Raw genomic sequence first — 26,428 nt, forward strand, 5'->3', positions numbered from 1 at the left:
TTCATCACCAAAAACAACGGGCTTTTCTCTGCACTGTCCTGAAACAGCAGCGGACCTCTTGTACCCTGTCTGCTAAGCAGTTGCTTACTCGTCTGATCCATTTCCAATGACGTTTGAAATGTCACAACGCTTTTTCTTTTTCTCTTACCATTGTCACTCTTCCTCTTGCATGCAAGCAGTCATGGCCGTGAGATTTTTCACCATGTCTTCAGTTTAGCAAACATGGATGTAAGGCTTTTAAACTTGCAGCACATCCTGGACTCTCCCCAACACACCTTGTGCAAGCGACACCCTGACCTGGAGAGGGTGCAGGCATAACACCAGCCTCGGCTGTCAGAAGATTTCTGTTTCCTTTACCGGCTGTAGGATGTTTGCAGGGGCCCCTGGGAGATGCTCAGCTAATGAGTTACAGGCTGCCTCATCTCTCCAATGCTTTGACTATCTGCCCAATCTTTCTAAGTTCCTAACCTCACGCTTCCTCTTTCCTCCTACTAGATGTCCTTCTGGGAGACACTGGATATGGGGATAAAACATTCTAATCCCGGGGCCTGCAATCTTGTCAGTGTGTACAACCCAGGGGTCTGTTGCTTTGTTTATCTTTCCTACTTGTCTAGTGGGAGGTTTGGCAAAAAGGAAGGATTCAGATTGTGAGTCTTGAAAAAATATCTGAGTGGTTTGTTGTTGTTTTTTAAAATTCCAGTCATTAGTAATGGAGGGCTGAAACTCACTTGAAAATGAAGATGTATGCTTTGAATATAGCAATATTTTCACTTAACAATGAGAGAGATCTTTCACATTCTGTTGTCTAAAAACTGACATCGGAGCTCATTTAGTAACTGTCATGCAAACAGAACAGCAGCTCAAAAAGTAAGACATCTTTATGTTAGAAAAGCAAAGACATTATTTCCAAAGCAGAAGTCTGTTGACTCTCACTTAAGCCATGCTTTATTTTGGACAGACTGAACCAATTGAAAGAAGAGGAATTTGGAGATAGAAATTTTATTGGCTGCCTTCTGTTTTTTAATAACAGAAATTTCACTTCACATGAGGATCTCTGATACACAGAATCCTAACCAAGTCAGATAATGTTTTCATATGGCTGCAATATGAAGAAAATGAAAGCAAAGATGCCCCCTGATTAGGAATGTATGTTATAGAACTTGATTGTTGTGCCCTGATGGGCTTAAAAGGACTTCAAGTCCAGTTCGCAGACCATAATGTATAGACACCATACAGATATCCAGACTGGATTGGTTCCTGACCTTTGATGTGTCCACATCTCTTCCCTGAACACAGAGGTCTTCAAAGTGGCCTGTTGGTGGAGGAGGTTTTCAATGAGGCAGGGCTGGGACATGGGTTGAATAATTCCAGTCTCAGAGGAGCTGTTCGTCACAGCTGAGCTTTGTGAGTGTTGGAATGATGTGTGTGTTATATGCGTGGAGGGTCTGAGCTTCAAAGGCTGTAAAACAGAGTATGTCGTATCTTATATCACTTCTCAAATCTGTGCAAATTTAGATTTCTTCCTGACAAGACCTTCCCATTAGAATGGGAAGTTCAAAAGTACAGTGTGGTTTGGATTGACTGTTCAACAATAAACACCCCTGTGAAAGAAAAAGTCAAAAACAATGGTTAAAAATGCTAGTCTGAAGAATCGGATACAAACCTCTGTCATTTATGAGATATCATTTATCCATCAACTATGACTTCTTTTTATTCATTTCCTCTTATCCTGTGTGATTGCTGATTATTATCATTATATTTCTGTCAACCTTAACTCCAGGATCCGCAATAAAGGTCTTGTGAAGTGAAATAGCACAATTTGTCATGCACTGGAGTTTGCCTGGTTCAGAGTCTTGGAATTAAACACATAATTGAAGTGCTCCTTTGTCTAAACTTTATCCACAGCCATAAAGTAGAGAACAGAGAAAGGGTTGGAACTATAGTGTTTCAAATGAAACCAAAATACTAAAAATATTCTACAGTTCAAAAGGCTCCTTGAGTAAATAGCCTATCACATCTATGGTAAGCCATAACTATGGTTAAATAACTAGTTCTAATTGCTCATCTATAGGGTAGCTTATTAGTCACAGAAAGCGTAAGCAGTTAACCTAACCAAGAAGTTGGTGTTGGATATCATTCTTCTGCTATATTGTAATCATGAAGCATTTTCAACAGCTCTGCAGACACTCTGTTCATGACATGGTGTTTTCTCATAAGAAAAGCATTCCTGAAAGAGTAGATTGAGAGAAAATATGAAGCATTTAGCGAAAACATTTCCACTGACATGACTCTCATGAAGATAAAGAATCTCCCTTAAATTTAAAACAAAACAGAAAAAGAAAGGAAAAACAATAAGAACAAACAAACCCATGGCTGTGGACTTTAAGCAGCAAAAAAATAACCAGACTAAACCAAGTCTAGAGACCTAGATTGGAAGACTAGGTGGGTCATTAAGTCATTCATTGATGGGATGGGAGGAGGAGGGAAATGTCTAGATTGTTAAGGTTATTCAAAACTGGAAAGCTCTATGACCTAAACATCTTAGATTAACTTGAGCCCTTTCATATGGGCTTTCATTCAGGTGGGGCTTCCCAGGTGGCTCAATGGTAAAGAATGCACCTAACAATGTAGGAGAAGCAGGTTCAATCCCTGGGTGGGGTAGCTCCCCTGGAGAACAAAATGGCAACCCACCCCAATATTCTTGCCTGGAAAATTCCATGGACAGAGGAGCCTGGTAGGCTATGGTCTACAGTGTCACAAAGAGTTGGGCAGGACTGAAAATGCACACACATCATTGGTGCTTATGGCTCAGCTGAGTTGAGAAAGGTCTGTTTACTTGAAAGAAGTTGTTTGGTGAACTAAACCATGAACTAGATTGGTCATAACAGCTACCCTCCAGCCTCATCATTAGAAGCAACAAGTAACAACACAAATACTGCTGCTTCTGTGTGTCCACTAACAAACCTTGATTCATAGAACTTCATTTTGTCAGCTTAACACAAAGTCTACATTTTAATATGGAAACAATAAAAAATAGCCTGTAATATTGACAGTTCATGAAAATCTAAAATATGTTTCCAGTGGGACTGCCCTGGCAGGCCAGTGGTTAAGACTCCAGGCTTCCACTGCAGGGAGCACGGGTTCAATCCCTGGTCTGGGAACCAGGATTCTGCAAGTCACATGTTGTGACCAAATAAATAAAAAGTTTAAAGTAAAATAAAATCCAAACACTAAAATAAAAAATTTTTAAAAAGTAAAATAAAATATGGCTCCAGTGACATGTTTGGTGATTCCATTTGGTAATTATCATTGTACTTTGTATTATCACTTTGTTCATTCCTACCTTTAAAGACATGATTTTTTTTTAAACAACTGATCAACTAGAAATAGAAGTCTGAGTTTATGTGTTTTATTTACTTTTTAAGGCAAGATGCTTATTACTGCCCCATCTTAGCACTCTTTGATTTTAGCAGCTACTCATTTTGCTGAAAGTTGGAGAAGTCAAGCACATTTATGATAAGCTCTTCTGGGCAAACAATCTTGTAAAACAAGATTTTACTCAAGTTGGTTATAAACTTGCTAGATTTGAGTGGGATGTTATATATATATTGGCTTCTTTAAGTCTACTATGGAAGATTATATTCTGGAGGGTAAAAAAAAAACTTTGAAACTAGAATGCAAGGAGAAATGCCAGCAGTCATTTCATTTCCCCACATTGCTAGTGGCCAAATGCTCTGAAGGTAGAACAGTTAAATGCAGTGTCTCCCTGACTGTGAGATTTAATTCACTTGCTCAGAATGGTAGGAAAATCCAGAGAGGCTGAAGACTCAAGCCCCACAAGGTCTTGCCTCATGAGAAAATTTGGACCAGGAAATCTTACTTGGCTTTGAGCTACATTCAAAGGGATGTTTTTCAAATTATTAAGAAGAAATCTGAAAAAAAAAAAAAAAAAGAAGAAATCTGACTAAGGTGATTATTCTTTATTGTTTAAGAATACAAGCCTTCTCCTCGGTTATTTCTTTTCTCTTTCTCTTATTCAATCTGCATCACCTGAATGTCTATCTAAATATGCAGTAAAAACAGGGAAAAGGATAAACAGTGAATTCACCAATTGTTGAGATGCTTTGAAACTACATTCTTTTTTTTTTTTTGATTCCCATATGTTTTCAAGGCCATGGGGACAAAGGACCCTGAGTGAGAGATCCTGAGTAAACTTAAAGATTTAGAGCATCCAACAGATTAAACTCCTTCCTTTAGCATGTCTATTAGAATCTTTGAGTCTTTAATATAATTTAAAGCAATTGTCCCCATAGGGAGGTCTAACATTTTGCACAATTACATTGAAATAGTTGACCTGCCTAAGAAAACTAGAAGAATTTTAAGGGTACGTTTCAAGACCCTGTTTCTGTTGATAATAGTGTTCCAGAATTTATATTTATTAATATTGCTCTATTTTGGTCAGACTCCCACAGGAAATCCCAAGGAGTGTACGTTTCTGGCATATTTTATCTTAGATAGTTCCATCCCTTTGGTCTTGCATTCTGATTGCTAGACTGAAGAGTACCTTTGAAAGCCTCTGCTCTTTAATAGAGCTGAGGATGACAACAAGCAGGAACTTCAACACTCTAGGAAGACAATCTATCTACTTTCTCCAGTTATCATTAAAATGTCTTTTAGACGTAGGTCATAACTGGAAACCTATAAATGATGTCTGTGTAGTGAGCACTTCCCACAGAGCTGGAGTCCCAAGTGATTAAAATTTATCACATTGTTCTTATGGTTACAAATGCTGCTGATATGTGTCATTACTTAGAAAGTACTATTCATAACATTTGATTTCAGTCCAAATAGTTTTTTTTTTTTCTGAATTTCCCATAAAATGCTCTTGATCTTTTTTTTTCAAAGGTCTAATCTGCTTTTCTTTTGAAAGAACAAAGAAAAGAGGTTGATTGTCCTCTAGTTTAAATTTTGTTTAGTGTGATGTATTTATTGCCTAGTGGGATGCAGCTAATTTTCCGCTGGCTTTTCCGAGAAAGTCATTAGGATAGAATTTAATCCTGTTCACCATTGCAGGCTCTAAGCTCTTTCATGATTTACAAGTTGTGGTGTTTAGTATGTAGCTCTATTAAAATGATATGTAACTAAGAGGCTTCATATTTGAGCAGTGCTTTGATTTTCAAAAATGCACCCGTTGAATGTAGAAGTTTGCCCTTCACTAACATAACACGATATACACTGGAATGCTTCCTAGTGAGCTCTTAATATGGTAGGGGTTTGTTAGAACATAGGAAAACAAGGTAGCCTCTCTTTTAATCTTCTGGAGAGCTAAAGATCTAAAGTTATTTCAACATGATTTTATAAACCTCATGGATTTTTCAACCCTCATGGATTTTCCATACCTCTGAGAGTTTATACACTGGGGCAAAATGTTAGTGCAGAGTACCCTCAGACATTCATCTCTTATGAGGTATTTTACCTGGAAAGCAGTGGATTGAACTAGCTTGTATTTATTGAAAAATAAGCCTGTGAAGGCAGCATGCCACCTGCTTTTCTGCCTAAATGTTTATTTCAGGAAAATTTGAGATAACCATGGCTGGACAAATTTGCTTTGAGTTTTTGTAAATGATTTTTAAATCCTGGAACTAAGAATACTTTATAATAACATTGAAATATCAGGAAAGGGAAGAAAGTGAGACACTAATGGAATTGAACACCCAAGGTATTTTTTTTAATCTTAAAGATAATTTATTATTGACTCACATCATCAATATTTCAAGTGAGAACAAATTTCATGAAAGGTGTGATCTGAGCTTTTGCTCTATTTCTTTGTGACTCTCTGCACTCAAGCACTTAGTGCTCCTCTCCTAAACCCCGTTAATTTTGGTCGCTTCCTTATTGGCTACAAGATGACCATCCATAGCTACGTGGATTACTCACTTCTTGGTGCACTTTGAAGTATTGTGCCCCTCCCATTGTCATCCAAACCTGACCCCTTAACTCTGGGATAATTACATAACACAAAGAGTTTTTAACTAAGAAGTATATCAAAACTTTTATCATGATTTGGATTCCTAGTTACGAGAAGTTCAACACCATCTAGCCTTCTAATTTAGCTAATACATACACTGCTGTTACTACTGCTGCTAAGTCGCTTAAGTCGTGTCCGACTCTGTGCGACCCCACAGACGGCAGCCTACCAGGCGACCCCGTCCCTGGGATTCTCCAGGCAAGAACACTGGAGTGGGTTGCCATTTCCTTCTCCAATGCGTGAAAGTGAAAAGTGAAAGTGAAGTCGCTCAGTCGTGTCCGACTCTTAGCGACCCCATGGACTGCAGCCGACCAGGCTCCTCCATCCATGGGATTTTCCAGGCAAGAGTACTGGAGTGGGGTGTCACTGCCTTCTCCAAACACATACACTATTGTACTATAATTCAACGTTCTGCATTTTACATTTTAATGTGATTTGACATCACAAGGGATGTCATGAAGATAATGCAAATTTTTACATATAGTTTCGTCTTTTAATTTTATTTTTACTGATCACAGGATCTTCGTTCCCTTATCAGGGATCAAACAGCGCCCCCTGCAGAGGAAGCACAGAATCTTAACCACTGCACTGCCGGGGAAGTCTCTTACCTCATAATCTTAGAAATAAATTAAAAAAGAAAAAGGTGAGCTTCTTCAGTTAGAATTCTTGAGTGAAGAATATTTGGGGGTTAAGGAAGCAAATGTCCAGATCTAGGATTTTATTTATGTCCAAAACAAAATGTACTAGTTCTTTCCATTGCTGACATAGTTGGCTCCATGTAACTTCTGGAGCAAATCTCTTTTTGTATAATTATCTTGCAGTTTAGAGTCATTTCGTGGTGGGAAAAAAAGCCAGCTGGTGGCTAGCAAAAATAAAATACCAGGGGTGTTGATAGGAAGACAAAAAAAAAGGGATCATGGCACTGATTTTATGAATCTTACTAAAACAAATTCCAAGGAACTAACTTATTTTGTCATATGAGTATCTTAAAATTATCAAATACTCTTGGAAACAAGTAAACTATTGGCTGGGGCTTGACAAGATTTTGTTATCTGGAGATTTTTCATTGTACATTAAAATACTGAAAAATGATACCTAAAATTAACCAACACAAAATGTCTGACTATAACAGAATTTTATAGCTAATGTAATTTCAAACAACCTCAATCAGGGTTTTCTATATATTTGTTGTAATTCATTTTGCCTTTTTATATTGAGCATTATGTTGCAATGATATGTCTGTAGGCAAGATGGGCCCAATAACCAGAAAAAGAAGCTATGTCTCTTGATTTTTCTAGTCAATCAATCAGTAGTTTTGTTTATGTGATAACAAAGGCGGATTTGGTGTCATTGTTTTTTGTCTAGCAATGTCACTAAATTTCCTGAAAAGCTTTAGAAGTTATTCATACCAAAAAAAAAAAATATATATATATATATATATATATATGTATTCTAAACATCCTTAGAATTGCAGAGCACCAGATTCAGACAAGACTGTAAAGATCTAGCTCTAAATCCAATGTGAAAAATCACCACTCTCCAGTCTCTCCAACAGGTGAGAGGTGCTGGTCTTCGAAAGCAGCCAAGTCCACCCTTATATGGAAGTTTCTATAGATTGGTCTTTGTATACATATGACAGAAGAGAGAATAAAACTTGTCCTCCTCAACAATGAAACTCTTCTTTCCTCTAGATAAAACACCTTGTGTTCCTGTAGTTTTTCTTACTCTGACATGATTTTATATCCTCTCACCAAATAACATCTTTTGCTTTTGAAATCATCCTTTCCTAAAGCAGGGTGCCTAGACACGAACCCGGGATTTAGAAACAAGTTTTGAGCACTGTGGAATGTTGAGTGGGGTTATCATATCTTCCTTATCCTAGAAGGTTTGCTACAAATTTGACCTAAACCCTAGTAGACTTAGGGCAGCCCCACCACTCTGCTGACTTACATTGAACTCACTGTTACCTAAAACCCTAGGCCATCTTTTCTAGCACCATTTTCAATACAAACAATTTTTTTCCAGCTGGTTTTCTGAACCCAGGTATAGGGATGTGTATTTATTGTTTATTCTTATCAAAATTCATTCTGTGAGACTGGGCCAATTTATCTAGCTTGCCAAGCTCATTTGGAGCCTGATGTTGTCATAATTAGATGCGGGTATCTTACCTGCCAAACCCCTGAAAACAACATCCAGAAGGCAAGGCATCCCAATATGTTCAATTCTAACCCCTAAACCACTCTTGCTGAAGTTTAAATCCTTTCCCAGGTAAGGTAAGATCTCAAATAGGCCATGATTAAAAAGTGGACTTATTCTTTATCAACTCACATCCTTGATAACACTTCTAAGCAAGAATAGCATGCCTATCAAAGTAAAAATCACTTAGGGAAGCACGATGGATAAAGTCCTTTAACATGACCAGTATCTCTTTTGATGGTTTTTTTGTTTGTTTGTTTGTTTTGGTCTTTAGGTAAAAATGTTGATGATGAAACTCAGATTGTGTTTTTACCACAGTTGGATTTTTGGCTTTCTTTAACTTCATGTAAAGTGAAGACAATTAAGCAAAGGACAGTGAAAGCCCCTAAGAAATAGAAATGAAATCAAGGCAAAATCTCCAAGTCAAGTAGAATTTTTCTGTCTAACAGCTTTCAAAATATGCTTGACTATGATTCCTGTGGGATTTACACTGTTGTTCATTAGACACTATGAAATAACAAAAGTAATGTTATTAGTAAAATGTAATGATTACAATAACTTTCCCCAGAAGCAGACACACACTAATCACAGAGAAGTCTTTGCATTTAACTTAAAAGTGTACAATCATCAAAATGCTTGAGCAGCCACATGTGTAGGAGTGGTGAGCCTTGCACATATTTATGAGCTGCCTTAAATCCTTTCTGGAGTGAGGAGACAAGTAAATAAAAGACACAGTTACATATTTAATGAGGAGGGAGAGAAAAGCCGAAATTGGCATGCAGTCATTGCTCTCACAGACCATGTTATTTTCTGAATGTCATATTGAAATGTGTAGATGCCTCCTTTCAGCCAACACCATCAGTGTAGGGGACATGCTGTATCTCCAATGTCATAGATACAGAGGACATTGTTAAGCAAAAATACTGTAATGTGATAGCTTTTTTTAATGACCTATTGCCCTTAAATTTTTAAATAAATGTAAAAATGCCTCCTGCCATCATCCACAGAGTGATTCCTGAATGTCTTCAGGGGATATGCCTTCTTCTGTGACTCTGGGCAGAATTCCATGCTACTGAGTCAGTATCTTTCATTTAGTTTAGATAGGATTTGCATGTGATAATACAATTCCATGTTGGAAGTCATTTTATTATATGACCTTTTGAGAAGAAAAGTCCTTTTCATTAGAGACAATTCTTTGTTCAATTGCTTCTTGTTTTTAACTAAGTGGCATAAATGAATCCAGTCACAGGATAAGCAGAGACTCATTTGCAGGGCAATCCTATTTTTAATCCTGTTTATCCTATGTACAGCAAAATCCTGATCTTCTGTCTTTAGGCCCTTTACCTCACCTTCTCCACACTTTTCCTGGGGCTCCTAGCCTTGCACACTATTCTTCCATGAAACCCTAATGCAGAGCATGGCCAGACTTGGCAGATAAATTGACAGAATGCCCAAACGAGTTGCAGATAAACAACCGAGAATTTACAGTATTAGCATAAGTATATTACAAATATTGTATAGGATATACTTATACTAACACAGTCTTGGTTGTTCACCTGAAACTCAAATATAACTGGATGGCCCTGTATTTCATCTGGCCATGCTACAAACACATCTTCTGTGTTATTGTTTCCAAGTCATTTTGTGCAGATAGTCCCTTCCATCTCAGATGATTTACTATGCCCTGTCAACATGGGAGACCCAGCTCAACTGGCTTTTCCTCCTTTTCCATAAAAACCTGGTTGACCTCCTCCACTCCAGCCTCAGCAGAGCTGAGTATTCCCTACTCTCTGCTAAGACTGTGCCTCAAGCATGACTGAGTCACAAGCTGTATCTCACCATAGACCTATATATATGTACACAGATACATCTGTGTGTGTGTGGTGATGAGGTCTCTGGGTCACAGTATGCTTTATGCATCTGCATCCCTAGTGCTGGAAGACAAAAGAAAGAGAGCTTCTGGATGGGGTAAGAGTAGAGAGTAGGAGCCAGAGAAAACTGGGTTTGAATCTGGCCTCTGTAAATGAGACTCTGGATGACATGTTTATTAAAATTTCTCATCTATAGTTTTTAAAAAATGAAACATCCCCAGCCAAGAAATTACTGAAAATTAAATGAAGGTGTTTATATGTAAGTGACCTTTCACCAAGCATGTGTGTGTTAGTGTCTCAGTCATGTCTGACTCTTTACAACCTCATGGATTGTAACCCACCAGGCTCCTCTGTCCATGGGATTCTCCAGGCAAGAATGCTGGAATGGGTTGCCATTTCCTCCTCCAGGGTATCTTCCCAACCCAGGATTCGAGTCCAGGTCTCCTGAGTTGCAGACAGAATGTTTACCATCTGAGCCAGCAGGGAAGCCATAGGGTCATCTAAAGAGTCATCTAAATAGTTACCTTCTAATCTCACTCTTCTTATTGAACTAAAAAAGTCCTTTCAGAGGTACATTGTTTTTCCTTCCTTCATAATCTAGAAAGAACTTCAATTTCAGTCTTGAGATTAAGTTTTATATTTTGTCTGATTACGGCCTCATATACTCAACTTTTTATAAGATGTTCTCATTGTTTTGCCCACTTATCCCCAGATTCTGACTGAATGCCTTGTCCTTCTGTAACAGTCAAATAGCACTTCCAATCGGACCATATAAAACATGTGAAACTCTGCTCCCAAAAGCTTGCAAGGGAAGAGAGTTTCTAAAAATTACTCTTGTCTCATCTGTCTGACTCACATTTATCTAAAAATAAAAGGAAAACTAGGAGAAAAAATAAACGAACAGAGGATAACGTGCAGCCCCATGTTTCTAAGTCAGATAACAAGATAATTTTTCTGCGTGCTCTATATTTCACTTTACTTTCCAAAATGACCTTTCCACCCCTAAGTCCTATCACTAGAATATAAATCCATTAATGAGGAATCTTTTCTCCCCCTGTCCTTTTTCATATCAATCTCAGCAGGATGCTAGACTGTTCTTTGAGTTCATTCACTTTATAGCCATTAAAAAGAAAATATGGTCTGGAGACGGCCTGTCTCCAAACGGTTACACACAGGATGAAGAAATAAATTCCTGAGTTTCTAGCTTTCACCTACTACTAATTTTCTATAGGGAAATTAGGGATTTCTATAGGGAAAATTCCAAAACTCATTTTTTAAATCTGTGAAATGGGTGAATCATTTAAAAGTATTTCTTTCACATATGCCATTTTTAGCAGAAAACAAAAGAAAAAGCTCTTAAAACATTAGTGTTTACAGTTAATAATTTTTGAAATCTGCTTGCCTAACTTTGAGCATCATGGATTAATGCCATGGCTCATTAGATGCTCTGAAATGTACTAATTATATTGGTAAAATGTGATGGTTACCATAACTTTTCCCAGAAGTACACACATTCTAATCCACCTTTCAAAGGTAAAGAATTCTAGAGGAATCACCGAGGAAAATATGTAGGCAACCTTGGAGAAAATTAACAGACATCCTAGGAGATACATATAGGGTGATGTTAAATCACTTAACCCTTTACTTATTCATTCATCAAATGTTTAGTGAGCATATACTATAGGCAAAGCTCTGTGACGGACTTTCTGAGTTTCATATCCTTGATTTTCTAATGACAATGGGACCATATTAATAAAATGGATAACTCTGGGGTTAATAGCTTAATGTCCCTAAATTAGCCCTCTGATCATTTTATTGACATTAACATTTCACATCTAGGTAAGTTTCTTTCGGTAATGAAAGGAAGAGATCTTGAGATAACAAAACCTTACCGTGAAGATCCCATACAGGAAAGTGTGGTGTGGAGAAGTCTCTGAAACCGTCCTGAATCACCTTACCTGTTAGACATGCTACCACATAGAGTGCACGCGTGATCCACAAAAATAAGACCTCTTATTTTTGTGCTAAAAAGGGTGATCCTAATAAAAATTTAAAAAAAAAAACAGCCTAGAAGAAATAAAATATACCTGCTTGAATTTTTTTGTAATAAGAATGTATCATTTATATCTATAAAAAATTTCTAAAGAAGAAAAGAAGGGAAGGAAGGAAGTGTACATAATTTAATTTTTTTTACAATTAATACTTATAGGAGGCTGTGGGTGGCAAGACAAATGTGCACAAACCAGTGCCTTTAACCAGAAGGCTTGGAAAAGCATCCTGATTACTGAACCCAAACCCTCGATATCTGAATCCTGCAGCCATAGAGGTTAGGGTAGGAACTTTGGATCAGCTTCTATCTTCCTCATTGTTCCTCAAGAGTTCACTTTGGTTTGCGACACAGAGTACCAGAGAGGAAAAAGAACTCCCTCCAGCTTCAGAAAAACAGCCGAGAGGATTTTCAGAGCTTTCTGCATTGATGGGAAACAATCATTCTTGACCTCTTGTCTCTCCCTCCAGAGGCTCATGGCTCTTCGCAGACACAACTAGAGAGACTGAACAGCTTCTCCCATATTTCCAGGTCATAGGGCAAGGCTAGAGTTGTTCAGATATTTACTAAATGCCTAATCAGCGTTAAACATAGTGCTTGGCATTCTACAAGTTTAAAAAAATAAAAGATATGGTTCCCACTGGAACAAGAAAAAAATGTACATAAGCAAAAAGTGGAAGACAAATTAGCTGCAAAACAAGAGATTTCACAAGGTTGTTGCTAAAGGCAAACGTACACAACATGAGAGCTCTCTTGACCAATGTATTAAATGTGCACTGCTTTTAAAAGTGGATTTATCGATGTCTGTCAAATGCATGCAGTGTGCATACACACACACATACATACACACACACACACACACACACATATATATATACACATCAGTTCAGTTCAGTTCAGTCACTCAGTCATGTCTGACTCTTTGCGACCCCATGGACTACAGCATGCCAGGCCTCCCTGTCCATCACCAACTTCCAGAGTCCACCCAAACTCATGTCCATTGATTCGGTAATGCCACCCAACCATCTCATCCTCTGTCATCTCCTTCTCCTCCTGCCTTCAATCTTTCCCAGCATCAAGGTCTTTTCCAATGAGTCAGTTCTTTGCATCAGGTGGCTAAAGTATTGGAGTTTCAGCTTCAGCATCAGTCCTTCCAATGAACACCCAGGGCTGATCTCCTTTAGGATGGACTGGTTGGATTTCCTTGCAGTCCAAGGGATTCTCAAAAGTCTTCTCCAACACCACAGTTCAAAAGCATCAATTCTTCTGTGCTCAGCTTACTTTGTAGACCAACTCTCACATCCATACATGACTACTGGAAAAACCATAGCCCTGACTAGATGGACTTTTGTTGGCAAAGTAATGTCTCTGCTTTTAATATGCTGTCTGCTGCTGCTGCTGCTGCTGCTGCTAAGTCGCTTCAGTTGTGTCCAACTCTGTGTGACCCCATAGACAGCAGCCTACCAGGCTCCCCCATCCCTGGGATTCTCCAGGCAAGAACACTGGAGTGGGTTGCCATTGCCTTCTCTGAATATGCTGTCTAGATATATACATATACAATCGCTAGTCTGTTAGAATAAAAATTTTTTAAAATCAGAAGTTATGAAAATATACAAAGTTTAAGCAATTATAAAGAGAGCAGAGATTAAGAAGAGACGGCATTTATTGAGCAATTTGATTGCTCCAGGTGCTCTGTTAAGTGCTCTAAATGCATTTGGACAATTCTTGCAACAAACGAATGAGATAGATATTATTACCATTTAATATTTGAGGAAACCAAGATTTAGTTTCTAGTAATTTGTCTGAGATATCACAACTAGTCCCATACTGCTGAAGCACTTGGTGATATGTTAGAAAATTAGTGTGTTCTCCATTGCATATATACAACATTAGTCTGTACAACATGAGTGTTTAATCCATGAGTAAGAATGAGAAAAAATATTTGAAGAAAATGAAGCTTGGAAGCAATCTGTAAAGAAAAGCATATAGACATTTCATTTGTATTTCATAATTAAACTCTACTTGAGTCTCTAATATATGCAAGCCCCTCCTTTTGCTGGTGATAGTAGAAATATGAACGATAGGTATAGTTAGCTGTCTGCAAGAAGCTAATGATAATCCTGTGTGAGTGATGGACTGGTGAGAAGGTGAAGACAAAAGAGACAGACAATGCAATAGGTAGAATGTCCTGCAATGGAGATGTGAACCAAGGGGTGTAGAAGAACGGGGTGGACCACGTAGTCCACATTTTGGAGCTGGGAATGACTTCACTGAGGAAGTCATAGCTAAACAGGGCTTCGGTAGACTGGCAAAGTTTGCCTGAAAAAAATGGGCAGGTTACACATTTCTGACAGAAAAACAAAGTAGGTACAAATGCATGAATTTGTGAGGCCAGGTTTTCCATATGAGGAAACAAAGCACCTCTGAAGCGGAGCAGAGCCAGAAACTATTGGAGGTGAGGTCAGCCACAACCAGCATTAAAGTAGGGAATGAGGAAAAGGCAAGTCAGTGAGGGTGAGAAAAGGGTGAGAAAAGGCAGAATGGGTAAGAAAATATGGCTGATCATTGGGAACTAAGAGAACTAAATGCTTCTCCTTTTCTAGCTCAGAAAAAGACATCATAATTCACCCCAGTTGCTCAGTCCAGAAACCAAGGTAACATGGGTGCCTCCTTCCACTCCCTCATTCCCTACATCTCATTGGTCTCCAAGGGTATCAATTCTGCCTTCTAAATCTCCCTCCTGTCCACTCACTGCTCTGCACCCTCAATGCTACTGAACGTCAGCAGGTTTCTGTGTCCTCTTGCCTGGGCTAGTGCAGCAGCCTCATAACTGCCCCACCAGAGCGCTTGCCGCTCTCCAGCCAGCATGATCTTTTTAACAACACATATCCAATTATGTCCCTTCCAGGGGCTTCTCAACCCCCTTGAGGGAAGATTACTGGACTTCACAAAGTCCCCTCCAGCCTCTACTTACTGTTTCCCACCCTGCCTCCCAGCTCCTCCACCTCCTACAAAACACACACATTCTATGATCCACTCGTGTGGAATTACTTTCTTTTCCTGAGATAGTCATGCCCTCTTTTCTCCAGACTTTGACTCAGGCTGTTTTCTCTGTCTGAAGCATTATCTTCAGGTTTCTCTTGAGTAACTCCAACTCATTCTATAGCTTTCACCTTCCACCTTTTCTGGAAAGCCTTCCAGATCTTCACAATCAGATTAAGCATCCTCCCTTGGTAACTACATAACACATTATTCTTCCTTTTCCCCAGCATGTTTAGTTATCTATATTCCAAAACACGGGCTTCTCCAGTGGCTCAGTTGTAAAAAAAAAATATATATATATATATGTGTGTGTGTGTGTGTGTGTGTGTGTGTGTATGTATGTATAAATGCAGAAGCCACAGAAGATGTGGGTTTGTTCCCTGGATAAGGAAGATCCCCTGGAGGAGAGCATGGCAACATACTCCAATATTCTTGTCAGGAGAATCCCATGGACAAAGGAGCCTGGCAGGCTACAGTCCATAGGGTCGCAAAGAGTCGGACATGAATGAAGTGACTTAGCACACACACTCATTCCTGAGAAGACTTTAAGTTCCAAAGAGCAGGACCACATCCATCGCATTCATTTTATATCCCTTAGTAGTGGTGCATATTAGACCAGTAAATGAATAACTGAACGAATATTACTGACTCTGGGACAATACTGAGGGAGGATCAAGGATTAGCATATAGCAGTGGATGAGTCAGTTGAGGTTCAGCTACCAATGTAAAAAGTAAACAAGGGCAGCTCAGGTTCAGCCACTATGAATTAAGCAGGTTTCAAGCAAAATCAGGCCTGGGGCTGTTTTGCCTACTTGCATTTGACTGAATAGTTTAGTGGAAGCCAAGAGACAGTGTTCATTCAGAACTGGAAATGTTCTCTTCTCAGCTGGAGTCCAAAATGTGTGAATAAGAAGGATGAACCAAGTTGGGGGTAAGAAAGTCAAGAAAGCTACAGGGAAGTGATCTGATTTGGCAGACTGGAGAACTATCAGAAACTGGTTTTTAGTTCTCTACTGTAAAAAATAACTAAAATATGGGACTTTTTATTATAAGCAGTGCAATAGATAGCCACTTAAAATTTACTCCATAAAATAACATGTCCTTTGTATTTAAAGATGTAGGAACCCAGATTCGTCATCTCCTAAATAGTCTGTTCCCTAATCCTCTACTTCACACCTGGACTTTAATTCTTTCACTGTGCTAATCTTTCCTGGTGTTTATCAGCGTCCTCGTATGGGTTTGAACAAAGAAGAGAGTAAAATCAAATGATCCATAGCTACATGTCCTTCATAAGGAAAGCGTAAGGTCCCAGATCTGGCTTAATAGAAATTCAGGTAAATACCTGGCTATTTGGAAAGGTCAGGGGCGAGGACAGGAAGTAGCACTAGATAACAGAGTGCTTTACCAGTGAGGCATAGGTGCTCTGAGTTGTGCTTCTGGGTTTGAGATCTGTATCTCTTCCTTGCATTTGGTGATTGGTCTCTGTAGCGGTGTCTGTCTAGAGGTAGGAAAAGCTGGTCATTATCTGGGCTTTAAATTGTGTATAAAGTCTGATAAGACTTTCTGTTTTTGAAGAATAATTTAAGCTTTTCTGAACTTTTTCGGGTAAAAGCACACTTAATCATCATGTGGCAAAGCTGGCAGCTGGCCAAATGCAGGACAATCAAAGAGCTTTCTCTCACAAAGCCCTGAGCCGGATACCTCAGCTTTGGATAAGTACTAGTGGGAGAAATGCAAGGTCCCTGGTTCTGGAAATCTTCAAAACCCTTCTGAGTTAAAGCAGATCTTTCTACCCTTTGGAGTAAAACTAAAGACTGGAGCAGAAAAAGGAGTGAATAGTCCATGAATAATCATTTTTATTTAACAAATAGAGAGTATAGAATAGTTTACAATTACAAGCCATAAAGATAATTCTTAAGCAAGAATTTCTCCCCTAATTGATGTGTCTGCATGTCCGCTCTCCCTTCCCCCACAAAATAAACCAAACTGTTACTGACTTTGGCAGTTTTATATTAAAATGCAAGGTTATATATAATCTGGGCAAACCTAAGATAAGCACATCCTTCTTAATTGCCTCTTTCTAAGTTATGTTTCTTACAAGTCCTCATGTTAGAGGCTCAAATTATATTTTCAGGGTATTTATCACGTTTTATGCCTCTAACTCTGCTGTGTTAGACCTCAAGGGACCCATATTAGAGAAGGTGATGGCGACACAGTTTAAGTGAATCCCTTCTTCCATAACAAACTACACTAGCTGCCAGCACTCTGATGTCATCAGCTAGATGGTTTCACTCCTCCATTGATAATTCATCCCTTTGATAGACAATAGTGAAAATTAAGAAAAATCAAGGTCTTAGAAACGTGTTGAGTGATAGTCACCAGCTCTAATTCTGCTTTGTTCTTGACTGTAATAAGTCACTTTCCTTCCTGTACTTCTTTTGTTCACTTTACAACCAGGAGTTTCACTAAAACGTTCTCAAAATCCCAATCTAAAATTCCAGGTTTCTTGACCTATTTTGAGGTGTCCTATAAAAAACACGATATGTGTCCTGCATGACAAACACTACTGGCTTGCCTTCATGTTTCATGTTTACTTTGCACTTCTCTTTTGTTCTTTTCAATATTCACCTATGATTTAATATTTGCGTGTTCTAAGTTTTTAAAAGGTTGATCCACTTGGAACTTTGTAAATGCTACAATTTAATACCAGGCAAAATTACATAAATTTCAAACATTAGTTAACCCAACATTAATAAACACCTAATTAAAAAAAAAAGCTTTAAAGATTTTTGAAACTATTTCCAGAAATACAAAAGAATAAATATTACTACTTACTAAACTTTGAAGAGTTTGATTGAGTTGTGAATAATGTGATAAGATAAACTGAAGAAACAGGAATCAAAATCCTCTACTTTTTATTTTTAACATACTAACAAATAAGGTTGGTTTGGAAAAATAAAATTGGTTGAGTGTCTTACTGTCTTTATTGTTATCTAGTTGTCATGTAGTACATTATCAGATGGCACATTCCACAAATTACTGCAGACATAGAGCAATCCTTTTCTAATCCTGTACCCATATATTCCCAAGAATATCAACATTAAAATGCTACTGCCTTAAGCTCAAATATTAAATTTCCTTTTGGAAAAATACATTTCCTCTCCTCTGCCTCTACTCCTGTTTCCTATGCCGTGTCACAACAAACCCCATTATTCTGAGAACTTCTGTTATAGATATTTTCTCTCTTTGTAGCTCATGCTCTGTGGAATAGCCTTCCATCATTCTTTCTTCAGTGAATATTTACTCAGTGCTATTATTGGCAAGTGAACCAAATGGACACAAGCTCTGCCCTCAGTAAACTCACATATTCAAGAAGTTATCCATTCCCTCTAAGGCCTAGTTTCTTCATCTACAAAGGGGTAACAGTAATTACGCATTGAGAGGATTCAGTGAAATAACAATTTTTAAATACTTGGCAAAATGCTTTGGTGAATACCTAACATTCAATAAATATAGTTTATTCCATTCTATTCCCCAAGTACTATAGTAGAAAAAAAAACTCAATAGCTCAATAATAAAGATAATGTTTGACCCTTGTCTTGAAAAGGATTGTTTCTCAGAGGAAGGAAGATGGAAAATACTTTGGACATTGGGAGCATATAGTCTGTATATAAGAAGTTTAAAAGAACATGTCATTTTCTATTTAAAAACACTATTTAAAGAAAATATTTGCAAATGAAATGACTGATAAGTAGTTAATATGCAAAATATATAAGCACATCATGTAACTCAACAGCAAAAAAAACAATTAAAAAATGGGTGGAAGGATGGAATAGACACTTTCCCAAGAGGACATGCAGAAGGCCAACAAACACACAAAAGAATGCTCAACATTGTTAATTATCAGGGAAATGCAAATCAAAACCACAAAGAGACATCACCTCATGCTTGTCAGAATGGCTATCATAAAAAAAGAATACAAATAACAAATGTTGGCAAGGATGTGGAGAAAAGGGAACACCTTTAAACTCTTGGTAGGAATGTGAATTGATGCAACCACTGTGGAAAACAATACTGCGGTTTCCCAAAAAACTAAAAAGAGAACTACCATATGACACAGCAATTCCATTCCAGGGTACATATCCAAAAACCAAAATACTAATTCAAAATGCACCCTAATGTTCATAGCAGCATTATTTACAATTGCCCAGATATGGGATGAACCTAAGTGTCCATCAATAGATGAATGGATAAAGAAGATGTGGTATATACATATATATGAAAAAAAAAAAAATTGAAGTGTAATGTCATGTCCAACTCTTCGTGATCCCGTGGACTATAGTCTGCCAGGCTCCTCTGTCCATGGAATTCTTCAGGCAAGAATACTGGAATGGATAGCTATTCTTTTCTCCAGGGGATCTTCCTAACCCAGGGATCAAACTCAGATATCCCACATTGCAGGCAGATTCGCTACCATCTGAGCCACCAGGGAAGCCCATATATACCTACACACATATATATACACACATATATATATATACACACATATATATATATACACACACACATATATATATATACACACATATACACATACATACATACATACATACACAGTGGAATACCATTCCCCATAAAGAAACATAAAGTTTTGCTATTTGGAGCAACATGGATAGACTTGGAGGCTATTATGCTAAATGTCAGAGAAGGACAAATACTATATGATATCACTTATATGTGGACTTTTAAAAAATACAACAAACCAAACAAGTGAATATAACAAAAAAGAAGCAGACTCACAGACAGAGAGATGGGGGTTGGTTACCAGTGAGGAGAAGGAAGGGGAGAAGGGTAATATAGCAGTAGGAGATAAACTATTAGATATAAAATACTCTATAAGCATGTATTATACAACACAGGGAATATAGCCAATACTTTATAATAACTATAAAGGGAGTCTAACCTTTAAAAATTGTGAATCACCATTTGTACACCTGTAATTCATATAATATTGTACATCAACTATACTTCATTAAAAAAAATACTTCGTCAAAATTAAAAAAAAAAACTGAAAAGCTGTTTATTAAGCTAAAAAGAAAAAGCAGGATACAAAACCAAAAAGCCAGGCTGGGTTAGTGGATTTAATCCTGCATAAAACAAGGAACTGGCAGGGAGTTTTTGAAAAGAAAATAGTAGTTCTATTTGACTGGCAGGGAGTTTTTGAAAAGAAAATAGTAGTTCTACTTGTATAGCAGAAAAACTATTATGGTCTCAGTATGGAGAATAGATTGGTGGTGCCAGAGCCTGCAGGGAGTAAAATCAAGCAAGAGAATCCTAAAATCAAATTGGAAAAGATAATATCTGAACTAAGTGGCAATTATTGAAAGATGGAAGTTGAATCAAGAAATATTTTAAAGGGGGCATCCACTATATGTGGTCACTAACTGATTCTTGAGGTAAAAGTTGACCCTGAGATTTTCCATTTCATAGCCAAGTGGATAGATACATCATTAACTAAAATAAAGACTGCAGAAAAAAAGAGTGAGTGTATTGGAGATGCCAGAAGTGAAGAGATGTAGAAAATTAGAGATTATGGACATGGTTTTAGACAAGGGAAAATCCTGGAGAAAATCAATTCTACAAGAAGGCAGGGCAAAGGGCAGGGGCCAATACAAAAAATCTGGAAGAAAGGGTACAATAAAAAAGAATAATGCATTGGGAGCCAAGATAACAGAGAGTTTCAAGAAGGAGGAATTAAATATTCATGCCAATATCATAGAGAGGTCAAGTAAGAGAGCTCAGAGAAATCTGGCTCGATCGTCTAGCCTTAGGACTGGGGGGAGAAGAATAATGTACAGTCTCCCTTCTGATGGGTTTTTGGAAGGGAGTATAATCAGAGCAAATTCACGTTTCAGTCTGAAGTTGAGAAGGTGAAAGGAGTACTCTCTACAACTTTCTATAAAGTTTAACAATGTGGGGATGAATTAGAAGATTCACTATTTCAGTGAAGGGATTGGGAGATGAGCCAGCAGGCAGAGGAGGGGGAAGTCCCCAGACCACCAGGAAAGAACAAGACCAACCTGAATGGAGATAAGAATATGAGAGGATTAATGATGAGGGGACTCTGATTTCTTTTTATCTTTATCTTAAGTGAAATAATTGTCAGCACTTCAAATTCCTTTCTGATATCACATTAACGTAATAAGTTAATACCCTGGATGTTCTGCAAGTCCTCCCTGTATGTGAAGGCACTATGCCAATTTAAGCAACAGTGATGCCAACCGCCATAATGGGAAAGTACAGTATCCCTGTTGCAAAACTGCAAGAACCTTTCCCATTCAAGTTAAAAGCCACTAGTTCCCCTGTAAGCGTCTCGTGTCACCTCTGTATTTAATGACAGTCCTGATATGCTTCATAGATAGCTGTCTATGGTGGACCCTAGTCGTTTCCCAGCAAGGAAAACTCAAATCTACGTTCTTCTGATTTAGCTGCTTATCTCTGTAAAACACATATAGATCTGTTTCTAGCCAAGCCAAGACCTTCTCCTAAAGGAGCTGCCTGAAACCCCATCGTCACCACAGAAGAAAACCTGGCAAGAGTCTAGGTGTGCCATTTGTAGTTATTCAACAAACTAAGGAAAAGGGATTGGGTGAACCACAGGTCTAAATCCAAAGATAAAGTTCTGAAAATTGTTTCTGTCACTGGGTATGCCTTGCTGAGAGCCCTGTTTTCTTTTGCCAAGATGTCGAGTCTAATATTTTACAGCCAGCTTTTTTCAGCAGTCTTGTGGTTAGAAGAGAAGATGGACTGCTATACTGACCACATTTGGATTAGATGCAGAAATAATTTAATCATTCTTGCATGTAAGACATTGTTCAAATGAGCAGTTTACTCTGCTGTCAAATTAGTAAATAAACAGACTGTCAAGGTAATTTGTTGATATGTTTACCCTAATATGGTAGATGTAACATGTGATCCCCAAATTACTTCACATTTCTCTTACCAAAAGGTGGGGTCTATGTCTCATCCCCTTGAAACCAGAAAGACTTTTGATTGCTTCAGCCAATAGAATAAGGTGTAAGTGATGTGAACTTCAAGGCTAAGTCAAAAAAGGGCATAGAGCTTCTGTCCAGCCTTCTTGAGATACTCTCTGGAAGAAGCCAACAACCATGAAAATTGTCAATTTCTACTATGCTGGAAAGGCCATGTCAAAAGCCCCAGCTGAGCTACAAGTGAATGAGGGACATCAATTGCTAGCCATACAAGTAATGCATCTTGGGCCTCCAGCCCAACTAGGCTTCCAGACAACTGTATCCCCCGCTGATATCTGGCAACACCTACATGAGAGACCCCAAGCAAGAACTGACCCTTAGAGGCCCTTTCTGAATTACTGAGCCAAAAACTGTGAGCAAGACAAAAAGAATATTTTTTTAAGCTTCTGAATGTAGGAGGTAGTTTGTTATATAGCAGTGGTAACTAAAACAGAATTACCTGGAAGTGGGATACTGCTGAAAATGACATGACACTGAAGTCAGTCAGTTGTGTCTGACTCTTTGCGACCCCACGAACTATAGCCTACCAGGCTCCTCCATCCATGGAATTTTCCAGGCAAGAGTACTGGAGTGGGTTGCCATTTCCTTCTCCAGGAGATCTTCCCAACCCAGGGATCAAACCCAGGTCTCTCACATTATAGGTAGACGCTTTACCATCTGAGCCACTAGCAAGATCCTAAAACATCTGCATTAACTTTAGGACTGGGGACCAGATGGTGCTTAAAAGCTGAAAGAGCCTTGAGGAAAACACTATCAAAAATGCAATGGTCAGGACTTCCCTGGTGGTCTAGTGGTTAAAACAGAATCTGCCTGCCAATGCAGGGGGAACAGGTTCAATCTCTGGTCTGGAAAGACCCCACATGCTGCAGAGCCACCAAGTCTATGAGCCACAACTACTCAAGCCTGTGTGCCTGGAGCCTGTGCCACAATAAAAGAAGCCACCGCATTGGGAAAGAAAGTCTTCACACTGCACTGAAGACTCAGAACACTCAAAAATAAATAAATATTGTGTGGTTTTTTTTAAGTCCAATGGTCTTTGTCAGTGAGAGCTTAAGGATAATTGAGGAAAATGTTGAAAACTGGAGGAAAGGAGATCCTTATTCTATAGTGGAAAAGTTTGGCAAAATTATTGCTTGAGATAACATGGAACTAGAAATGTACCTCATCAAACAATAGATCTGGCTAAGGAGATCTTCAGGTAGAATGCAAAACAAACAAAAAAAAAATTGCCCACTGGTTTATTTCAGCCACATACCATATGGTATGGATAAAGCAAGATAAACCAAAGAAGAAAATTGTCCATTTCCAGGTTATGTAGAGAAAATATAAAACAGCCAAGTCATGATGGACTTCAAAATAAAACTGTTTCCAATCTCTTCCTGTAGAAGATTCTTAAAGTGAACAGTGTCTTAGCATACATGCCAAATAAGCAGAAATGTGGTCTCCTGGTAAATACAAAGCTAATGTGCAGCTATAATTTCAGAATTAATTCAGATGGTGCCTCAGAGACATTTTCGGACAACAAAAGATCTTCTAAGTATCTTAAGGTTTCAGAGAATGAATGATGAGTGTTAACATATAGCAGACTTGTCAGGAGCCCACGGTAGTGAAAGTGTTACCTGGAAGAGATTTGTGAGTGTCACTTTTATCCAATAGGATAGATTTTAAATTTGTACACAAGAAGCTTCTAGAGTTTTAAATGAAGTGTATCAACTTGCACATTAACAATGCCAAATGAAGGGAAGCCTTTGGGAAAACTATTCAGCTGCACCTTGGGCCATCTTTAATGGAAAGGAAGGATTAATCACAAGTTAGAACCAAGATTCTCAGGACAACAGCAAATCCACAGAGAAATGGTAGTCCCAGTAGAAACAATGGTCCCCGGGAACAGTATTGATCCCTAAATTGAAAACCAGCCATACTACCCAGCTGTATTTCAGCTGTATTTCAGATAGCACCGGTGAGTGCTATACCTTCTGTTGTCCCCCTTTTTGCATGGGAGTGTCTGGCAGTTATCCAAAGTCTATCCCACAATTTTAAATTAAGTGTGTGGGAGCAAACAGCCTATTTTTTAGGTTACAGATCTTCAGATTGAGAGGAATGGTATTTTCAGGGCTGAACCCAAGAAACTCTATCTCAAGAAACTCTTCCCTCTAGAGTTGCTTTAGGTAACAAGATTCTGGATATCAACAAGCCTGAACTAGATGTTATAATGGAATGAAACATGAGCAGGGGAAAGGAGGGTTGATCCTGAGAGAGAATAAATTATTTTGCATGTAGAAGAAATGAAAATAATTTGGGACCAGAATACCATAGTGGTTGTTTAAAACATGGCTCCAAAGATTGACATTCCTTCCATCAGAAGGTGATATCTATATAGGTGGACTTACGACTGTTTCCATCAATATAGTACAACAGAAGTGATGCTATGCAACTTCCAAGCCTGGATCAGAAAATCCCATGCAACTTCTGCCTGGTGTCCTGTATGTATGTGTCTGTATATTATATGGATATATGTATGTAATTATTAAGGACAGATAAGACTAGATAGCTAATATGGCTACTCTGCACATGGTTGGCAGGAGTTTAATAGGTAAGGTTAATGTGGGATCTTCCCAGGCGGCACTAGTGGTAAAGAACCTGCCTACCAATGCAGGAAATGAAAGAGGTGCAGGTTCAATCCCTGGGGAAGATTCCATGAAGGAGGGCATGGCAACCCACTCCAGTATTCCTGTCTGGAAAATCCCATGGACAGAGAAGCCTGGCCGGCTACAGTCTATTGGGTCTCAAACAGTTGGACATGGCTGAAGTGACTTAGCACGCAATGTGGGGGAAGAAGTTTGGGAAGAAAAGAAACCAAGGGAAAAAAAGAAAAAGAAAGGAAAGCCTGCATCAGGAACATTTATGAATTTATAAAAAGAAATACATATGTGTTTACGTAAGTTTGATTATTCATGTGTGTGTATGTATACAAACATTTTTTATATTGGGACACAAGGACAATAGACCAAGGATGACAGTATTATGAATGGCTACCAGCAAGATTAAGAGAGAGGAACATATAGGGCAAGGCGAGCCTTAGTAAAACAGAGAAGGTACAGAGTCACCAAAGAAGGTACAGGTATGAGACTGGCCAATCTCAAGAGAAACCACAGTCCAGGGAACAAACACTAATGGAGTGGTGGTGACCTGAGGAATGCATCAACACAGTAGGTCAAAGTGAATACACAAAAGCAATGGGAATCAGAAGACTACAGACACTAGAGAACAATAGGAATATTGGGTAAAAGCAAGATAGAGAATAAGGAATAAGAACACTTAAAACAATAGAAAAGACAAAGCAGGAACAAGATTCATAGTGCAAGCGAGATGTCTGGGAAGGAAATATGGGCTCTGAGCCACAAAAAGACCTTATCTTCCCAAGGGGCTTCCAGATCACATTATTTGTGGATTACTTTGGGCCAGCAGGTTTTACGGTAAATATAATTGTGTTTAATTAGTGGCAGAAAGACTGACGCTGAAGCTGAAGCTCCAATACTTAGGCCACCTGTTGTGAAGAACAGACTCATTAGAAAAGACCCTGATGCTGGGAAAGATTGAAGGCAGGAGGAGAAGGGGACAACAGATGAGATGGTTGGATGGCATTACTGGCTCAATGGACATGAGTTTGACCAAGCTCTGGGAGTTGGTGATGGACAGGGAAGCCTGGCATGCTGCAGTCCTTGGGGTCACAAAGAGTTGGACATGACTGAGTGACTGAACTGAACTGAACTGAACTGAATTAGTGGCCAGCCTAGGAACTAGAAACTCAAAGACTATTAGAATGAAGTGACTTACTATGAATAAAATCAGAATTTTCCAAAAATTTTAAGCCTTTTAGAAGAGCTTTGAATGCCTTTCCAGAGGCACAAGCTAGGTTCTGACCATCTGCTCACAAAATTGACAGTAAGAGAGGTTGTTAACTATTTTTCTTTGGAAATTTCATATTGACTTTTGCCCACTTTTGCTGATTTAAGCTGTTCTCACTACTTTCTAAGCAGCTTGAATTTCTTTCTCTAGAGATAAATTTCACTATACATTATGGGCTTACCTGATAGCTCAGACAATAAAGAATCAGGAAACCCAAGTTTGATCCCTGGGTTGGGAAGATCCCTCTGGAGAGGGGAATGGATACCCACTCCAGTATTCTTGC

The 26,428-nt window shown here is 38.5% G+C and overlaps 1 long non-coding RNA gene across 2 annotated transcripts; it reads right to left on the reverse strand.

The window, feature by feature from the left end:
• Window positions 1-979: 979 nt before the first annotated feature.
• Window positions 980-26,428, reverse strand: LOC112448136 (uncharacterized). Of its 2 annotated transcripts, XR_009495842.1 has the most exons (4): window positions 26,327-26,428; window positions 16,590-16,682; window positions 2,114-2,227; window positions 980-1,601 (listed from the first exon to the last, which is right to left on the reverse strand). It is a non-coding gene; the product is annotated as an uncharacterized lncRNA (long non-coding RNA). The 2 variants fall into 2 exon arrangements; XR_003036535.2 differs by lacking the exon at window positions 16,590-16,682.

The sequence above is a fragment of the Bos taurus genome, chromosome 9 (genome assembly GCF_002263795.3).
Source record: "Bos taurus isolate L1 Dominette 01449 registration number 42190680 breed Hereford chromosome 9, ARS-UCD2.0, whole genome shotgun sequence".
NCBI lineage: Eukaryota > Metazoa > Chordata > Mammalia > Artiodactyla > Bovidae > Bos > Bos taurus.